Source organism: Kogia breviceps, chromosome 14, assembly GCF_026419965.1.
Source record: "Kogia breviceps isolate mKogBre1 chromosome 14, mKogBre1 haplotype 1, whole genome shotgun sequence".
Taxonomy (NCBI): Eukaryota; Metazoa; Chordata; class Mammalia; order Artiodactyla; family Physeteridae; genus Kogia; species Kogia breviceps.
This window is the reverse complement of record NC_081323.1, coordinates 13792117-13812271: the sequence shown is the minus strand read 5'-3', so window position 1 is coordinate 13812271 and position 20155 is coordinate 13792117. Positions and strand designations below refer to the sequence as shown.

The following is a 20155-nucleotide window of genomic DNA, read 5'->3' as shown; positions in this document are numbered from 1 at the left end:
ACTTTTTCATTACGGTTTATTATAGGATTTTGAACATAGTTCCTTTTGCTATACAGTAGGACCTTGTTGTTTATCCATTCTCTATATACTAGTTCACATCTGTTAACCCCAAACATGCTTTATTATTAATAGTGCCCATTTCACTCTCAAAAGTTCCACTCTCTCCTGTACCAATATCGGGAAGCATTCTGATTTGTTCAAGTAGTTCTGTTGGTTTCTATCTTATAGGCTTTGAGAATCACAAACACAGTGAAGCACTTTGTCAAGCCTGACTCTGCAGAGCTCTCGGTGCTCCTTCAGACCCTTTACAAATACCCACAGGAGAAAGGTGCAAGCCATGAGGCTGAGATTTTTTTTTTTTTTTATCTCTGGTGTTTATTCACTACCAGGCAGGTGACAACACAGCTTTATTTCATTTTTCCCCTCTGATGCTAAAGCATAAGCTATCTTTTAATTCTGACACATTTATCCATTCCAGAGACAGTATGAAAAACAGTCCTCTAGCCATTTATCACCTTGGCCTTTTCAGACCAAACTGGAGTTGCTGTCTCATTTATAAGCCAGGGCAACAAGGGTGATTCCAGGTGGATGGGTTAAAAATGGAGAATATGAGCTCTTCAACAGAGCCTGGGATTTTTCGCCTCTGTTTTCCATATGGTGATTCTATATATGCTTGCCCTTTTTTTTTTGGCCATGCAGCAAGGCTTGTGGGATCCTAGTTCCCCAACCAGGCATTGAACCCGGGCCCTCCGCAGCAAAAGCGCAGAGTCCTAACTGCTGGATTGCTAGGGAATTCCCTATGCTTGCTTTTTTTTCTTTTTAATTGATCTGTATAAAAACGTGAAATGCTTCACAAATTTGCATGTCATCCTTGCTCAGGGGCCATGCTAATCTCCATATCATTCCAATTGTAGTATATGTGCTGCCAAAGCAAGCACAATATGCTTACTTTTGAATACAAAAAAGTTTGAAAGCCACTGATGTAATTGATCACATTTTCCTCTTTGCATTGGCTGCCAGGAAGCTCAGCATCTAATTCTCAGTCCACCACTAACAAGTGCTCAGGGCCTCCTAGCCTACATGTTTATGAGAATCTCACCCTTGACTTTCTTTTCTTTCCCTCCTCATGTTTCCCCTTCACCTGCTTTTCTTGTTTCCTCATTCTGCTGCCACATGTATGTTTTTGCATGCAAACTCAAATCCTTTTTGGAAAGAGCCAAGGTTTAAATGAGTGCATTAAAACAAAAAGGAATACTTTTTCTGTAGAGGAGGTTTTTGCAGATGGGAAAGGAATGTGTATAGAAATAAGGCATAATTTGGCATGGAGAGTACACATGTGTGTTTGTAGGATATGTATATACATGTTGGAAACGTTGTGAAGTTTGTCGTTTTCAAAGTTAAGCTGGTCTTCTGGCTTCAGGGGACATTTATACTTGGAAGACTCCAGGGGGAAAAAAAAAATGTTTTACTCCAGGGTAGACGTGCCTGTGGTCTACACTCCAAAGAATCTGCTTTATGGTTTAGCATTTTCAGATTTTCTCTGGGGTTATTTTTCTGGTCATTATAAAATGAGGACAAATACTTATTAAGAAGAAATCAAGGGAAAGAGGGACAGGAAGGGGGTGCTCCTGCACAGGAAGGGGGCTGGATTTTAAGTGATCTTGAGTAAGAAGTGGGAGCCTTAAGTCTTATCTGAGTTTCTATCTCATCTGCTGTAAATCTGTGGTCAAGTCCTTTTTCTCCCAAACATGGGGGCTCTCACCCTCCGCTGCACACTTGGAATCACCGGGAGCTTTAAAAAAATCCTGATGCCGCAGTCCCTTCCCCAGAGAGTCTGGTTTAATTGGTCTGGGGTAGGGCCTCTGCATGGGGATTTTTAAAAGCTCCCCTGGAGATTCTAATGTGCAAGCCAGGGTTGAGACCACTGCCCTAAGAGAAAGAAAAAAATGAAATTAATAAGCACCTGCCTCCTGTTTATCTCTCAGGGGGCCTTGGGGTGTGGCTGCGATTTATGAGATAATGGGCCATATTCTGGTGAAGGAGTGAGAGGGCTTGAAGGAAACAGATTAACCCTTTGTATTCCATAGAGTACTCTTGGTTAATAAGTGTTCGTCAACGTTTTGCCCAAGATCTGCAAGAAGAAACACATTTCACATCCTGACCCAGTACACACACATACACACACACACACAGAGTCTTACTCTGATTTCATGCAATTCACTTGGTGTTTTCTATTCCAGTCTATTCCATTATTTTCCTTTAGAAAAAAAAAAAAAAAAGCCTGCTTACTGCCACTGTTTAAACAATATTCTATGAAGGCTCATGGGCCCAGATAAATTAAACACCTCTGGAGGGCATTAAGATGGCCAGTTTATAATGACTGAGAGCTTTTTGCAAAGCTGCTATGGGAAGTGAAGTTTGTACAGTTGAGCAATTGCTTATGCCAGCTACAGTCACAGTAGAAAGTGTTTCAGGAGCATGATCTCAGCAAACTGTCCCGATAATAATACAAGATGAGTACTGTTATCTCCAGTTTAGAGATGAGAAAGTCAATGCTAAGTACGTACATCTGTCCTGCAGCTAGGAAGCAGAAGAGTTATCTTCATCCAGGAGCAGCAGATCTAACCTCACCCTCCTTGTGGGAGGAGAATAACTGTGCTCAGTGAATACATTTGCTTGCCTGAAGTTTGGGGAGCAAAAGGGGATGGAATAAGCTTTGACCAGAGGTGGCTCCCAGTAAGGCAGGGCCTGCTGTTTATACAACTTGGGGGCCTTATTTAAGAAAAAGAATACAGAATACGAAATTATGAGTCAGAAATTAGGTACAAAATGAATAGTTCTTTGAATTAAGAAATCACAACAAATGCATATTTTAAGAAGTCGAAAAATACCACAAATTCCCAACTCAACTTCCCCTCGGCTGGATCCCCAAAATGCCAGCGACCACTCCCATACCACCCTACTCAAGGTCAAGTGCTCCAGTGGGGAATCAGAGTGGAGAGTGATGCTGGTCTCTGCTGGTTGCCGCTAACTATGAAAAGCAAACGACTTTTGTAAATTTTACATGAACAAGTGACACCGTGAATGCATTTCTAGGTCCCTGTCACGGCCTTAGAAAGAGACGCATCAAGTGAGGAGCCCAGGAGCTTAAGTTTCACTGGCTTCCCAGTAACCCCACAAGTGAGTTGAAGGCTCTATATTATATCTCTAGAGCAAGGGCTTTGGAGTCAGCTGGACCTGAACTTCAGCCCTGGCTCAGACACTTTCTGCCTTCTTTGAGCTAAGACTTGATCATTTGTAAAACGGGCATGCTAGCAGCATCTACCTTCCAGTCTCTTTGGGGGACCAGAGGAGATAAGAAGGGTCCTGCAAACTGGATGGGCTTAGAGCAGCCAGATTCAGCAAAGAAAAATATAGGACATCCAGTGAAACTGAAATTTCAGAGAAAAGTGAATACTTTTTTAGTATAAGTATGTATCACCTAGGACATACTTATTCTAAAAGTTATTTCTTGTTTTTCTGTAATTCACACTTATCTGGGCACCCTGTATTTCTTGAGCTTAACAAATGGCAGTGGTTGACACTGTTTTCGGACTGAGGCATCCGAGTGTTTCATAACAGAGCTTCATAAATATTAGAAAGTGCGTGAGAGGGAGAAAAATGCTGCATAGACTCTGTTCATAACAGTTTATTATGGGGAAGATTGAAACAGGTGGCCAGGAGAGGATGAAGCAAGTGGGGTGCCTTAATTTGAGGGTATGTGTGGAGGGGGTTATACCACTGACTTTGGGTAAGCCAATTAAGTTCTTGGGACTTCAGTTTCCCCTACCTGTAAAATGGGTGAAAGGAGATTCTTGAACTCTCCTCCTGCAGATATAACCAGAAATGGCACTTTCTCATCATACAGATGTCGCCTCCTCAGAGAGGTCTTCCCTGACTACTCCAGCCAAGATTACTGTTCCCTTGCCCCAGAACATAATTTTTCCCCCTCCATAATAATGATAACTTTCTGAAGTTGTCTTGATTCTTTACTTGATTGTTTGTTTATGGTCTGTCTCCCCATGTGAGAATAAGTTCCGGGAAGGCACAAAACTAGTCTGTCTTGTTCTAGCTGAATCTCCGAGGAGCTGTACCGGGCGCAGTAGACATTCCATATATGTTGAATGAATGAATGAATAAATAGGTGGCTGAATGAATGAATTCAGTGTCACCCTTGAGGTCCCTTCCAAGCAGTCTCTCTTCTCGGGGGCCATGCCTGGGTTGCAGAGGGAGGAGGTGTGGGTGTCGGTGGGTGGGGAAGAGGCTGGGCCCTCGCCTCCTCTAGGACCGGCTGGAGATAGCGCGTCCGGCTGGGCGGCAGGCTCAGAGAACAGCGCGGAGGCAGCTGCAGGGCCGCAGTGCCGCGCCGCGCGTCCAGCCGCCGGGAGTGTGCGCCTGCGGAGCCCGGCGTCGCGCCTCGGCGCCCCCACGCGCCCACGCCGCGGCGCGGGGACCCGGGCGGGGGCAGAGGGAGGGCCCGGCCGAGGGAGGGGAAGGGGCCGGTCCTCCCAGCGCAGGCAGCGGCCGCGGCAGCCCAGGAGGCGGAGGCAACGGCGGCAGCGGAGGTAGCAACGGGCCCGCCGCAGTCAGCCCGGCCGCGTCCGACCCGCGCCCGCCCGGCCGCCGGCACCGCACCGCGCCGGGGCGCCCTCTCCACTGCGCGCGGTGAGTACCAACCGCTGCGCCCAGTCCGGGCCGCCCGCCGCGATTCGCCGGGCCGGGGTTGACCCGGACCCCCTGGCCTGGGGCGTCTCTCCCGCACTCGGCCAGCCGGGGCCTCCGCAGCTGTCGGGGCGCCCGGGGCTCCCAGGGCGTCTCAGGCACAAGGGCAGCGGGGACAGCGGGCAGCTCCTGTCTCGGGAAAGTCTGTCCTGGGCTCCAGGCCTCAGTTTCCCCGTGCGCCCGGGAGGCGACGACCCTGAAGTTTGCACTCCCGCGCGCGGGACAAGTGCATAGAGCGCAGGCGGTGTAGACTCGCCTGGGTCCTCCGCGTTTGGTTCGTTTTATGGCCCGGGTGGCTCGCGATGAGGGGCGCTCCCCTAACCCGACCAAGAGGCGCCGGGAGCCAAACTCAACGCCCTCGGGGGCTGGTTATGGGGTAACGGTGGAGCAAATGGCTGGAATTCCCGGGATGGGGCTGGAATGGCCCACTGAGCCTTTTTTCTAGCTGCATTTCTTTTTTTAAAGTCCGTTTGCGCTTGGCCCGCGTTGGTCCAGCTCTCCCGGCTTTGTACCGGAACCCGCGTCCTGGCGCTGGCTGAAGTTGGAGTTGAAACTTGGAACATCAAAAGGATGTTTAGAAGGAAGCGAGGGTTTTGTTGTAATGGGACAAAGCGGAGAATGGAATGGTTTTTTAGCCTTGCAGCCTGGAGGTTAAACGGCCGTACTGGCCCTTAAATATATTCCCTGCCCCCAAGCAAATAGGTTATAAACTCAAGGAATATTAAGACAGCTTGACAGGGAAAAACATTCGCATCACAAAATCCTCAGTGCGCAAAATCCTCAGCTGCTGAAAGTGAAGCGCTTTGACGGGTGCGAGTTTCCTACTTCCCCTAAACGAAGCCTCGCCTGGGCTAAGAGTTGACAGCGAGCGTACGCGTTGCTGCGTTGCGAATGCTCTTTAAAAAGCGAGACTGATGCCGCGGTTTTGATGGATACCGTTTTCTTTTCTCCCCCCTTTCCCCGAAATGCAACGTAATCTTCAGAATTACTTTTATATATGTATATATAATGTTGAGGTAGATATAAATCACCCCTGGTGGAGGTACTTTTAAATTACGAGGTGCAGTGAAATGAGTGAATATCGGAGTTGGGTGTTGTGGGCAAGGCAGAGCGGAGGTATAATGATTTACAAACATCAGGTGAGAATCTTGAGTGCTGAATTGGGTTTGAGTTAGGGAGCTCCCTTCCAAAGGAAATTATAACCAGCGGACAATTGTGTTTCAAACCGAATCTATTAATTTCGCGAGCTCTGTCTTGCTTGAGTAAAATTTCTACTAGCAGAGTATGAGCTAGTAGCCTTTTTACCCGCCTGTGGCCCTTTTGGGGGCGGGGGGAGAGAAGGAGGACCTCCTTTTTAAAATAAGTTTGTGAAAAAATCTTTCATCACCTTAAGCCCCTTAAACTTTATACTTCTTTGCATTTAGACATCCTCAGACTAGGAAAAGTTAATAAGTAATTTATGTAACAAATGGTGACGGTTTGAATCTTGCTTTAGACTAAGCATAAAATCACGTTTGTATTCCAGGTCTCCTCGCCTTTTGAGGAAATTCTAAATTTTGCGATTTCGACCCAGGTGGCTAGATTTGAAAGGACTTAACCTTTTTAAAAAGCAGTTCATGTGTCCCATACCAAGTTAGTTAGTAGCTCCATTCTTATAACTTTAGCTTCACGATATGATTAACTATTTTATCTGAAAGGTCTTGGCATTTTTCCTGTCTTGAAATAGCTTACCTAGTGTAGTGGCCGTGTGTATGAGAATATTCTATAAACACATGCATCTTTCCTAATATGAAATAACTAAAGGAAATACAACAAAATGTCGTTATCCCAATATTTGGAGATTTTTTTAAAAAGATGATTTAATCACTGGAGTTTTAGAATCTTCTTTTTATGCCTTTTGTGTTGTATTAAACACATCATAAAGAAATGAGATTTGTTGACTTGTTATGGGATTACCATTTGGCAAAAACACCCAAGACATGCTGTTTCAAATAGGTGGTATTACTTCTGGTTTAAATTGTATGTAAGAGATCACAAGCCTTGTTCCAGACGGATAAATTGATAAAATGCTAGCTGCTGTTGGGAAAGCAAAATAGTCGTCGGCAAAAAAAAAAAAAAAAAAAAAGGTGATGTAGCTAAGTATATTTTGAATTAGGTTGGGCTGGCTCCTGAGACCCCGGGCAGTTTGAAAAAAGGTATCCACAGTCCAGGCACGTCCACTTTAAGACGTTTTGGGTTCCCCCAGGACAAGATGACTCCTTTCCCTTTCCTTATTTTTTCAGTTACTTTTCCAAAGATAACTTGTGTCAGGCGCAGGAGACCAGAGTTCTGCCGAAAGCCAACCTAACCAGCTCTGAAACGAGGACTCATTCTTACTCCTTCCACCAGATGTTTTTTAGGTGTCCTCAGCTGGAATGCCCAGTTTGAAACTAATTAGGCCAGCAATAAACTCCTTGTACAATAAAATCACAGGCCGTGATGGTGCATAACATAAGTGGGGTTCCTAGCAGCTCATGACAGATGCCTCTCTCTCTCAGCAGAAAGAGCCCATGGCTGTCAGGAAAAAATGAAGGGAGTGGAGATATCTTGCTTAGATTTCTGCCTGGCCCTCAATATCCAAGCACACCACACACAGCACATTATCTTCTCCAAGGAGATGCATTGTAACAGGCATTGAGTTTTGTCTTTGTGGGACAGGCCTGCTTAGCATAAAAATGCTTGGGGAAGAAGTAAAACCGTAAGTATTAGGCAGTGGCCACAGGTCTGAGGTGTAGTGTTGAGTGGAGAGTGTGTGTGGTTGTAGACTGGGTGGAAAGGCTTCCTCTCTACTAGGCAGAGGTAAAATGCAAGGCTCTCGGGCCTGACATCAGTTCCTTCTGGGAGAGGATAACTTTCTCCCCCAAAGATTTTTTACTTCGTTCTCTCGATGTAGTTCTCCTTATCTGGGAGGTTTGTGGAGGTGAAGTGGCTGGTTATTCAGTTACCTCCAAAGGCTGAACCTTCTGACTCTTGCCAAGACTGGGTTTTGTTGATGGAAGGAAACTTTTTTTCCTAGCTATCTGCTCTGAAAAAGGAGTCGGTGGACTTGGATCAAAAGGAATCTCTTTACAGAGAATTAACCCCAGAGTTGAGAAAACACGGCCTGTTGACAGAAAACACACACATACACTCACTCTCCCCACAAGGCCTTGCTCACTCCCCATCTTCCTCCCTGACCCCCCCATCCCCCAATATCATAACAGCCTTCGGAAGGGCCCCCTTTTTGTCCCCCTACCGTTTGTGGCTGTTCAAACAGTCCCAAACATACAAAACAAAAAGAAGGCTCCGGTAGGGGAACAATTAGCAGAGAGATTAGCTGGAGACAATGCTTCATCTTCCTATTTGAAGATCGTAACTGGCCTAATGGTGTTTAACTAACATCTCTTCTAATCCGAGGATAAACCCCCTCAATCAGGTGACAAATACTTGAAATGACTGTCTCAGACCCACTGTCTTGCTGTAAAGGAGTCAGAGGGGCCAGGACTAGTCCTTTGTTGCGTGTGATTTAAAATCAGTTTCAAGATATGAGAGTACCTGCCAGGTAGATTGAGAGGAAGAGGACTAAGAAAGCCACAGGCTTTAAATTCTTTCTTTTTTTTTTTTTTTGCTGCTTTTTTTTCTTTCTTTTTGCTCACTTTCTGTTGGTGCTTTTGCCATGTCTCTCTGCTTAAATTATATCCGTGTATTTAATAATGAAAAATAGCTGAGCATTTACATGCCAGGCCTGAAATCAACTCTTGACATGTATTTTCAGGATGGCTCTCACAACAACATTTTGAGTTAGGTATTGCTATTATTATTATTTTTTAAATTATTATTATTTTGCCAACTTTGTTAACAAAGAAACTGAGTCACAAGTCGAATGACTTATGAGAGGCTGAAGAGTGAGGGAGGCCAGAATCTAGGCCTTTAGCCCTCTGCCGACGGGGCTATGAAAACCTTGCCTCAGAGAACGTTTCTGCTCTCGTTTCCCTTGGAGAGAGATGCTGAATTTGGATAGTTTTAAATGCGTTGAACACGATTATTTTCTGACTCTACCCTGATGTTTTTTGCTGTTGTCTTAGACGGCAGAAAAATCATATTAAGTATTTAGAAAACACAAATCTGGCCTCTGGTGAGTCATGATATTTAGAAGGTTGTACATGGTTGTGTAAAGGGAAAAGAATACGACTATTTACAAGGGCTAATTTGATTTGTTCCTTCATTACTATAACGCCACCCATTTTAGTTCCTAAAAAGAGTCAATAAATTTACCGGCAGTGGCAAGGCCCTAAAATGTTACGGTAGGCTGTCCAAATCCAGTTTACCGGAAGGTGCTGGATCGCTATGGGTGGGTTGTTGCTTCGGGGTTAGATTATAAACATTTGGAGAGCAAAGAATAATTTGGAACAGGTGGTCCCAAGAGTCAGGTAACCGGAACGATTTATCTTTGCCACTTTGAAGGTTAGGAGAGGCTGGAGGTTGCCTGAATCTGGGACAGGCGGCCTGAGGGTCAGGGAGGGCTGGGAGGACCCCCACTTTGGGATGAAGCCTAGAGGGATGGATGAGGGGGTCTCTGCACACAGACCCAGGTCTGTAGAAAGCAGGGCTTCGTCATCCCTGTCATCACCCATCTGATGATACTGGTGAGGGTGCAGATGTGGCTGCTGGTGCTTTTTTGCAAATGCTTTCGTATATAGGCAGAAATTTAAAACAGGAGCTCAGAGAAACAGACAGCCAAGGGAGACAGGTTTACTTCTCACCAGTTTTGAGAATGTGCACGTGGCCGATTGTCTTTGCCCCATAATGTCCATTTAGACATATTTTTAAATGAACCAAGGATTTAAAAGAGGCCAGAAATTATTTTGTCACTTAGTCTCCGCAGTAGTGTGTCAATAACATGAACACGGGTTGTGATTTCAATGGCACTGGATTTTTTTTCCCCTCTAGTTTCCTTTTGAAGATCTAGTAAAGTTAGATTTTTTTAAATCTTTGCATTCCCAGATTTAACATATCTGTACATATCTACTCACAATCATTCTGAGGAGAATTGTCAGCTCTCTGTGATTTTAACTAAAGGAAAAAATGATAAAATTGACATTTTTCCCCCCAAAGAATGAGGAACTGGAGGGTTTGACTACTGTCTGAAGACAGCAACTTACTTTTGTCTCGCATCAGCTGAATCTGTTACTCCCCTTTCTTTTCTGTTCATCTCCCAAGAATGGTCTTTCATAACTGAAATGTACAGTATATTAGCCAAAAGATGTTTTAATTTTGCAAAGAAAAATCATTCCAGAGACGGCTGAGTCTGTTTCAACCATTATTGTTTCTGTAGCATGCATACTTTGGGTTTCATGGTAAGATGTGGTTTGCCAAGAAAGAAAATTACAGCAAGAAACTATGTTGAAAACATATACACTTCTGATTGAGAAATGGGAAAAACACGGAAAAATTCCGCACGGTAATTGCTTTAACGTGAGTTTTAAATGTCATTGTTTGACTTATGTCAAAAAGTCCCTCTTAGCTAATTCTCACATATGCTGTTACCAAATATCTCACCTTAAAAATGGCAAATGTGGGGCTTAACTCTGATGATCTTGAGGCTTTCAGAGATAGCCGTAGTCGTAGTGGAAACATTCCAAATTTTTAGATTGTGCAGGCTGAGGTTTTTTTTAAGGTTACTTAGATATCGATTTTATTTTCTTGACCCAAAATAAGAAAACACGGGGAATTCTCAAAAGCTTTTTACAGGCTGCTATTATGAGAAGAGAAGCCAAACCAACATGTATTAGGTCATGAGTTTGAAGTGCGTAAATAAGCCCTTGAAGGTCACCAAAACAGGGCGAAAACCACCAGTTCTCCTCACCTCGGCCAAGTCAAATTCCTGCCTGTTTGACGTGTTTGATTCAAGTGGACACAGAAAGGGGGTTTCTGAGTCCACGGTTGAAAGATCTCGATTTGATTTGGGTTCTGAAGATGTTCTTGGGGTAAAGCAAGACGGGAGGGCTGGAATTCCCATCTCCTTTGGATCACTCCCTCTCACGGCTCCACTGAAAAAGCAGGTTCCAGGGCACCCCTTCCTCCAAAGGAGATGTTTCTTTCCTGTTGTTTGGATACGCAGAAGCCAAAGGTCAAAAATGGCTTGCATTCCTTCTGGTCAATTTCTTCACCTCCCATCCCCTTCCTGTAGTAACTTAGTGGTTAAGGTGTTAGTAGTTTCCAGAACAATTTTTTTGTTCCTGGGAACACATCTATGTTTTTTTGGCATGTGGGGTGCAACGTGTAAGTACAAACCTTTAGGACTTCGTTGATGGGCAGCTCCCCGAAATACGGAGAATGTCCACTGCATCCCCGAGTTTGGTATCAACACCAGTGCTGATGGAAATTCCACGCAGGGAGAAAACCTCCTCATAGGAAAGACAGGAAGGGTATCGCTGCAAAAAAGGTTGTTTTCTTTTGTGGGTGTGTTATTATTTGCACGTATGGGGACTTTTGTTTCACGGTGTTCTAGAAACACTTGTCTCCCCAGCAAAGGTCTGAATGCCCTTCCCTGTTCGGAAGGGGGTGGCGGGGGGTGGGGGGGGGAGGAGCACAGGGGGCAGATTCCTGCACCTTTGGCCTTTTGTGCGACTGGTACAGTAGAGGGAAGCGGTGACTCGACTCGCGGCTTGGAGGGTGTCATGTGGCATAACAAGTTGTGACTTGCCGCTTGTGTTGTAAACAGTTTTGGCCCCATCCAGCCGTGAAAAAGAATGGAGCCGAGAAGATTATTCACCTCCGGTCTGTGACGGGCCACCGGGGCTCTCTGGTGTTCTCCTCTTGCTAGAGAGACCATACTCCCCGGAGACTTTAATTTTGGAGTGTGGAGGGAAGGGCGGGTGGGAGGGGAGAAAGAATGTCTTAAACACAGCAAATGTCTGAAACGCTCCGAATGTCTTCAGCATTGCTCTGGCACCCACAAGAAAGACAAAGTGATAAAAGGACACAGAAGCAGGCTTTTGGGGGAATGGGGGGTGAGCAGAGAGATTAGGGGACTTGCTAGTGGTTTGATCTAGAGTGGAGAGTTTTCTGACACCTCGGGAGCTCTGGAATGCCTTGCTGAGTGTCTTTAGGAAACTGATTTGGAAATGTCTTTCCCTGCAGCTTTGCTGGCATTTCTTTGTGCCTATTTTTAGTGAATTGTTTTTTTTGTTTTGTTTTTTTAAAAGACACAAAGTTTGTTTGAGAATAACGAGTGGCCCATAGTTATTGAACACTTATGTGCCAGGCACTGTGCAAAGCAAACACTTACATTTCTGACTCCGAATAGCCTTAGATGGAATGTGCTATTATTATCACCCCTATTTTACAGATGTGAAAATTGAATCTCATGGAGGAGTAACTCGTCCAAGGTTATATGGCTCATGTCAGAACCAGGATTGAACCCAGTTTTGATTCCTAACCACTAGGATATCCAGCCTCCACTCCCACCCCACCCCACGCGTGCTCATGTAATGAGAGCTACGTTTTCTCTACACGTCTGCCCTGGAGAGCTAGATTTTAAAGTCAGTCTCCAGTCGTTTTGCTTGGAGGATATTAAGTGATGGTCAGGTATAAAAGTTGGGTTCAAAGTAAGAGACATCACCTGATTCTCACAGAATCTTGAGCCTGTCCTTGTAGAATAACTAAAGTTTAGAGTTGGAATCTGTTGAAATGGTGGCTGCATCACGGCAGTTAGCTGGTCTAAGCTATTGTCTGCGGCCCCTTCTGTGCTAGCAGAGTTGAGTAGTTACTATAGGGACTGCATAGCCTTCTACAGAACGTTTGCTGACCCCTGAGCTATTGCAATCTGACAAGACAGATTTTGTTGACAAGGAAGATCATGAGCTTGGGACATTACATCTACCATTTCACTGATTTATTATTTATTGAGTGCCTCCTACGTGCCTCACGCATTGCATGGTGATGGGGGAAAGTTCCAAATGCATTCATTCTTTCCCTCATTTATTCAGCACTTATTTACTGAGACATTGGGCTAATTACTGGTGACCCAAAGGCAAGAAGGACCCAATCTGGCACCTCTGATGGCAGGATCCCAGGGTGTTTTCACCAATATCACCCTGCCTCTTCTTTTCCCTTGAGGTTTCAGGGGGCAGAGATATGACTTCTTGAGCTTTCTAATATTCAAGCAGAAGGATGGAGAGAAAGATCCAACTTTGCAGACTCTTATTCAAAGAAGCCATGCCCAACTTGTTAAGAGCAGTACACACTGGCTTCTGTGCCTAGAACTGTGTCGGACGATGCCCATGGCTTACTCCCTGCCTCCGACAGACAATGACCTTCTGCTTCCCTTAAGAGGTGGTGGGGAGAACAGGTAGGAAAAGGGAGAATCTTTCCAAATTCAAGCCTTGGCTCTGACTTACAGCCTAGAGATTAAGAGCATGAATCTCTAAGATTTGTGAGCCAGGAGCTAGGCTGCTTGGGTTCAAATCCTTGCCCAGCATTAACCAACTATTTAGTTTGGGGCAAGTTACCTAACTTTTATGTGCCTCGGGTTCTTCACCTGTAATACAGGTTGGTTATCATGGAGATCAAGCTAATAAATATAAAGTGTTTGCAGTAGTACATGGCAAATAGTACGAGCTATATCAGAGTCAGCTACTGTATTATTGTTGTTATTATTATTATTATTTAAGCTTAAATGTATTATTTACAAGTTTACATGACCCTAAGCTCTCTGAGTCTCAGTTTCCCCTCTGTAAAATGGGGATGATGATAATAATGACAATAATAACTGCTGCAGAAGGCCATTGTGACAATTTAAATGAGGCCGTACATGTAAAACACTTTGCTTTGCCACAGTGCCTGCCCACATTGAATGCTCGGTAAGCCAGCTATTATGCTCAAGCCAGCTGTCATTACGTTTGATGTTATAGGGAATTACATACTGGGCCAATGATGTGCCTTTAAGCTATTGGTCAGTGGAGTCCTTTTTCAGCATCAAGAGAATGTAAGGCAGTGGTTAATAACACAGACCCTGAACTCAGACAGTTTGGTCTGAACCTTAAGTCCATCACTCACTAACTGTGCTGTCTCAGGTTGGGGACTGAGCCCCACTCAACTTCCCAAACAGTGGAGGCAACAGTCGCTGTACGTTAGGAGGAGATTGTGAGGGTTAAAAGAAGTAGCAGGGTGTCTGGCACATAGTAAGCCCTCAATAAATGGTAGCTTGTATTATTATCACACTCCTGCCTCCAGGAAAGCACTGAACGTTAGTAGATTTTAATTTGAAAATAAAAGAACACATTTTAAAACTGCCAAACAGATTTAAAATTATATTCATTAAACAAAATTAAAATATTCTGTTAAAGCCAGACTTTAGGCTCAGACCAAATTTTTATAACCCAAGCTTAAAGGCCAAGGAGTCCCCCAGCCACAATGAGGACATTGTGATTGAACTTGACACTTAAACGCTGCTATTGAGTGGTCTTTGAAATGCACGCACGTTTCCCCCTTAAAATGAAAGGGAAGTCGTGGGAAGAAAAAAAAATGAGGTTCTTGCTCACCCCAACAAAACCTTAATGAATTGAAAAAGAAAAACAAAAGAGATTACTCATTTTTCTTCTGCTACCTTATCCTGCCAAAGACGCGTGGCCCACTCCTAACCTCAGCTTTGAAAGGTACCTGCTCAGAATGTTCCAGATCTGATATGCTCTACCAGCTAAGCTAGAATAAATTCTGGTCTTCGTCAGGTTTTATAGATGGTGGTATATCAGTGAGAGCTGAGACCTGAGAGCTCAGCTGCTGGTTCAAATCCCAGCTCTGTCTCCCCTAACTATGCCTCAGTTTCCATATCACAGAACAGAGATAAAATATCTACTGCAAAGGGTTGTAGTGAGAGGATGTAAGAGTTAGCTATCCCTATTGATGGCTTTTTAAAATCATTTTTTTAAAATTGAAGTTATTAGACAATAATAATATAGTTAATATAGTGATATATTTAACTATATATAGTAATAATAATATAGTTAATTTACAATGTTGAATTAGTTTCAGGTGTACAGCAGTGATTCAGTTATACATATATATACATATATGTATGTGTATATATATATTCTTTTTCAGATTCTTTTCCGTCGTATGTTATTACAAGATATTGACTGTAGTTCCCCCTGCTACCTTGTGCTGTTATCTAATGAATGAAACTTCCCCAGACTTTTGGGACTTTGAAGAATTAAAGGCATACAGGTATGCCTTTATCTGAGAATTCTGAATCAAAATCATCTCAATATTCAGGGAGGGGAATTGGAGAGGGAAGAAGTGGATTTTAAAATCTCTCACAGGAGTTATGATATGCCAGACACTTTCACCAGGCTCATTTAATCCTCTCCAAAAAAAAAAAAAAAAAAAAAATCCCATGACATTTGTGTGATTAACAAATGGGAAAACTGAGGCTTGCACAGGTCAAGTGGCTGCCTGATGACATTCCAGGTCTCTCTGACCCAAAGCACAGACTGGTTCTACCACGTGACCTGCAGCCCTCCTAGGACAAGGGTGCAGACAATCCCAGAGACTTCTCTGTGACCCACTGACCTTTATTGACGGTCTCTTCTTACCTTTCAATAGCATCCTTCATCCTCAGCCCGTTTTTGTGGTCTTTCCATTGAGAATAAATGGACTTCTTCTAAAACAACAATTGGAGAAAGGAATGGCAGTGGATCATGACATCCTTCTCTGGGTGACATTTCTTAAGAACCTCTGGCATTTCTTGCCAACCAGTTGGGGGGGGCATGACCTCCTCCTCAGACCATGCTGGGTCCTTGGCTGTGATGTGGGGCCCAAAGGCAGAGATGAGGGAGGTTGGGCAGCTGATTGGGAGCGCATGGAATGGACTCCCGACTCCACCACCTACCGGCTGGGTGACATTGAGCAGAGGACTCGGGCTCTCTGAGCCCCACACTCTTCCCCAGTTCATGGGGCAGATGCCATCCATATTGGGTTTGTTAGAGAGTTTCAATACAGTGACGGATGGGAACATGGCCTGCTCGTTCAGACAGTGTCGGTTCTTACTTGCACCACCCCCAGAAGTACTCAAAGAGAAGAGTGAAAGTGAAGCTTACTTGCCTGGGGAATATTCCTTCCTGTTCTCCAGGTAGCTGCAGTCTTGGGATTTCACACATTCTGGAAGAATCTACTAGTCTCTGAAGGGCAATCTTCTTTTTAATGGGGGGGGTGTGCCCTTTCCATATTAACTTAAAACATGAATGAATATTTTTCTTTAGAGTTCTGTCTTTATCTTATTATGTGTTTGGAAAAGATATAGCAAGCATTTCAGACAAATGGTCTCACATGTTTTTAACTGCATAAGACAAAAACGGTTTAAAAATCAAGTCCACCCAGTAATTATAGCAAAAGTGGCATCCGGGTATGGCAGGATTCATGAATGAAGAAAGAGAAACACACATCTGAATATGTGAAATTTTCCCCAAGATCTCTTCATTTAAATGATATCCTTTATTCCTAAAGCTTGTCCCTGCAAGCCGCTTACAGCAAATGCCTCAAATAACAGAATTTTCTACTAACCAGAACTGCAGTTCTGCCCTGTTTTCAGAGGAATAAAGTGAAACAAATGAGTCTGTCAAGAATGTCGGCAAAGTCATCTCAGAGCATGTGTCTGGACACATTCAGTCTCTGTCCTATGTCTTTGAAAGAGGAGTGGCTGGCCTTTGGATGAGTATGATGCTAATTAAAATGACCTCTGCGTGCTTACTCGATGACAGGATCTGTTCTGATTGAGTATAGGGATCAACTGACTTAATTCCTCACAACAATTCTATGAAGGAAGTCTATTACTATTCATATTTTCAGGAGGAAAGTAAGGCACAGAGAGGTTAAGTGACTTGCTCGAGGTCACACAGCAAGTAAGGAGTAGAGCCAGGCTTTGTATGCAGATGGTTCTAGAGGTTGTCTTCATAACCCCTGCACTCCCTGCCTCCTTAACCACCATAGAAAGAATTAAATTTTCCTTCTCTTTGACCTTCACTTAACTGGACAATTAATTAGGGACAGGCATGAGAGGGAGACAAAGGGACCGTCAGTCTTAATTGTAATTTTTCAGTATTCTACAAGGATGTATTGGTGTGTTCTATCAGCCTCAGGTGCAGCATAATACAGGGGTTAAGAGCCAGTCTGTCCAAGTCTACTACTTACTATCCTCGTGACCTTGGGTTTACTTAAGTTCTTCTAACGTCAGTTTCCCCGCTTAGGAAGTGAGGATCATGAATCTACATCATCAGAGTTAACAACTATGACCTGCGTAGAAGGGCATCTGATACACATCTGATTGTCCAATACCATTTATTACCTGTTGGAGCAAAAGTAACTATGGAAATCATAACTCACGGTGGGGCACAGTTGCAGTTGGGTACAGTTTGGAGTGGAAGAGAAGGGAAATTCCCAGAGATGCGGGGCTGGAGCTGGAAAACGGCTCAGGTTTTTCCAGATAAGGTCAGAGACACTGGCTTTCCTCGTCCCCACATGAGAAGTTGCTGAGACAAGTCCGCAGCAGGCAGCCTGGAACGCCCAGCCCTCCGGTATTAAAATCTGTGCGGATGAGGACACCTCGGCCCCCGGGGGCGGGACTTGCCTGTCACGTGACCAGTGCCCAGCAGAGCGGACCCCCCCCCCTCTTCCCCGCACCTCCCAGGAAGAGTTGGACTTTGGGCAGCACGGGTCAGAGGCAAAGAAGAACGCTTCCAAAAAGCCTTGCCCGCTTGTCTGTGCAAACTCAAACGCCGTGGTAGCCTCTGATTTCATTTTTCTTCTTATTCCCTCTCTTCTGTCGTGGAAAATGTCCTTTTCTCCAGAAGCCAATGCTGGGTTTTCAGTGACCAGGTGTGCAGACTGTCTGAGTTTGCGTCCTTTCGCCTTCCTCCTCCACAGCCCCCCTCCATTTCCTCTTGAATGCAGAAAACGGAATTTCATTCATTCATTCAAAAATATGTACTGAGCACCAGCTGTGTACGAGGACCTGCTCTGGACACGAGAAATACAGTAGCGAACAGAAACAACCAAAATCTACTTCATGGAGCTGCAGTTGAGTGGGGAAAGACCAAAGATAAAAACCTAAATGTGTTAAGTACACAGAATGTCAGATGGTCATGAGTCTGTGGGGAAAAATCAAGAGAAGGTGGATAGAAAGTGCGGGGGGTGGGGAGGGGGGCAGGGGAGGGCTCTCTGAGCAGGCAGTCTCTGAGCACAGAGCTGGAGTGAGTGAGCTCTGCCCATATCTGGGGAAGAATATTCTAGAAAGAAGAAACAGCAAGGGCAAAAACCCTCAGATGGGAGCCACCTGGAGGCCAGTACAGCTGGGGCCAGTAAACAGGGGGCTGGCGGAGATGAAAGCATGGTGGAGGGGCCCCATCAGGTAGAGCCATTCTGTGTCAATCAGACATGTCTGAAGTCAATAGTATCATAATTTTTAAATGACTTTTTAAAAGTACATAGGACCTAAATCTGAAATCAGTCATTGCAAATTCAGATAGCCAGACAGGTAAGAAGTTAATGAAATGAGCAGGGTAATTAACCAGGGTGGAGTGCTGATTCCACATTGCCACGTGTTCTGATTTTTCAGAAGACACTGAAATCTGTCCGGACTTTTATGAGAAATGTCCTGACTCTAAAATAATCATTAGGAACCACCAGCATGCAGGTGCAAGCTCGCAGTTTGAGACGGCTCTTCCAAACATCCCTGTAGACCCCGGGAGTCTAATTTCAGCGACAAGACATTGAGCCTTTCTCTCACGCTCTCTTTTCTTTTCTTGTTACCAATTCCTGACCAGAAGGGTGCCAAGAGATGCTACCAATCATTTCCAGGAAAAAGTAGGACTTGAGTCTCATGAGGATGGGGGCTGAGACGTCGTCCAAGGGGCAATCAGTTTGCTTCATTTTCATGTCTTTCTCAAGACATTTTCCCGATCACCCCTCATCATGGGTAATGACAAACATGGTCCAAATCCATCCTCTTTCAGGTTTCCATTAGTTTCATGATGATTATTATTTTGTCATCTGGGGTTGATTTAGGAGTGGTGAAATGTTTGCAGGTTTCGCAAATGGTTGTCAGCCACTGTTTAGAACGGCAAGGAACTTCTTGTGTTGTTCACATCGTAAGGACTGTGGTGATAATTTCCAGTGGCCACAGACGTGAAAGGGGATAAAAGGAGGGGGGGGGTCTTGAAGGATTCCACACAGAGTGATTGGAAAATTGAGTAATTAGTCAGGGGTGGCGGGGCTGCAAGGGTGAGGAGAGGGTTCAAGAGCCCTAAAGACCTGGGATGCCCATAGTCTGCCTTCTCCACCCCAAAGCTGAGTCAAGCAAAAACCCTGCCAAGGGCCCACAAAGCTGTCAAGATTCTTCTGGATGTAAGTAATAGAAAACTTACTTCTGAGTTGGTTTAAGTTAAAAAGGAAGTGTACGGACTCTGGGACATGTAAAGTTCTGGGGAGATCTGGTTTCAGGTGTGGCTGGTTCAAGAGCTGAGACGTAGGTGATGCGCCATCTTTCAATGAATCCCTGCTCAGGAGGATTCGGTACTTTGTCATGCAACACTTCTGGAACTTGGGATGGAGTGGGAGAGAGGTAGATTCCCCAGCTGAAGTCAGCAACATTGGCTGGAAGTGGGGGGTGGACTGGTTCCCCGTGGACCCCCAAACTTCAGCATAATGCACCTCTAGATATGCCTTGGCCACCCCTCTTCTACTGGGCTACAGTGCCATTTGTGAAATGTGTGGGTTTTCCAGGTGCTGTGCTACACTGTGTGTGTATATCATCTCCTTTCTCCTCAAACAATCCTTTGAGGATGGCACTTTTAAGACGTGCTGCTATTCTCCCTCCCATGTGCTCTTTCCCACAGGCCTAGAGGATGACCTTTTATTTCAGGTAAGGGCGTTCAGAGAGGGTCATCTTTTTTTCATGGTGTCTTGTACAAAATTAGCGCTCAATATTTGGGATACTCCACCCAAGCATGGGAGAGGCACAGGACTTCTGAGGAAAAGGTAGAAATGCCTCAGTATCACTTGGAGTGGCCAGAGTGACCCTGGCTAGACTGTGGCTACATTTATGGGCCTCTGATGATCAGCCTGTGTTTCTTTTCCTCCTCTGAGCTTTGCCCTTCATTATTGCCTCCACTACATTATAGCCTTTTTTCTGTTCCCTTTAGTGGCCCTGCAGTAACATCTCATGCAATACAGAGGTTGCAAACTGGCAGCCAAAAGGCATTTTGTTGGGCCTGCAGAACATTTAAAGTAGACACTGGAGCCAACATTTGAAAATCTGGACATTCCACACAAAAATGAAGATTTCTGGCTTCCATTAAAAAATCAGAAGATCTGTCAACAC

At 44.7% G+C, this 20155-nt stretch overlaps 1 protein-coding gene and 1 non-coding gene across 5 annotated transcripts in view; one reads left to right on the top strand and one right to left on the bottom strand.

Moving 5' to 3' along the window:
• Window positions 1–834: 834 nt before the first annotated feature.
• LOC131741936 (U6 spliceosomal RNA) lies at window positions 835–938 on the bottom strand. Its single transcript, XR_009331288.1, has one exon. It is a non-coding gene; the product is annotated as a U6 spliceosomal RNA (small nuclear RNA).
• Window positions 939–4565: 3627 nt separating this feature from the next.
• The window catches only part of EYA2 (EYA transcriptional coactivator and phosphatase 2), a 251291-nt gene continuing 235701 nt past the window's right edge, over window positions 4566–20155 (top strand). The window contains exon 1 of one of the 4 annotated variants that reach the window (XM_067013899.1): window positions 4566–4704. The gene's annotated coding sequence lies outside the window, so the exon portion shown is untranslated. The remainder of the gene's footprint in view (window positions 4705–20155) is intronic. The other 3 variants (XM_059038755.2, XM_067013897.1, XM_067013898.1) reach the window with 3 other exon arrangements.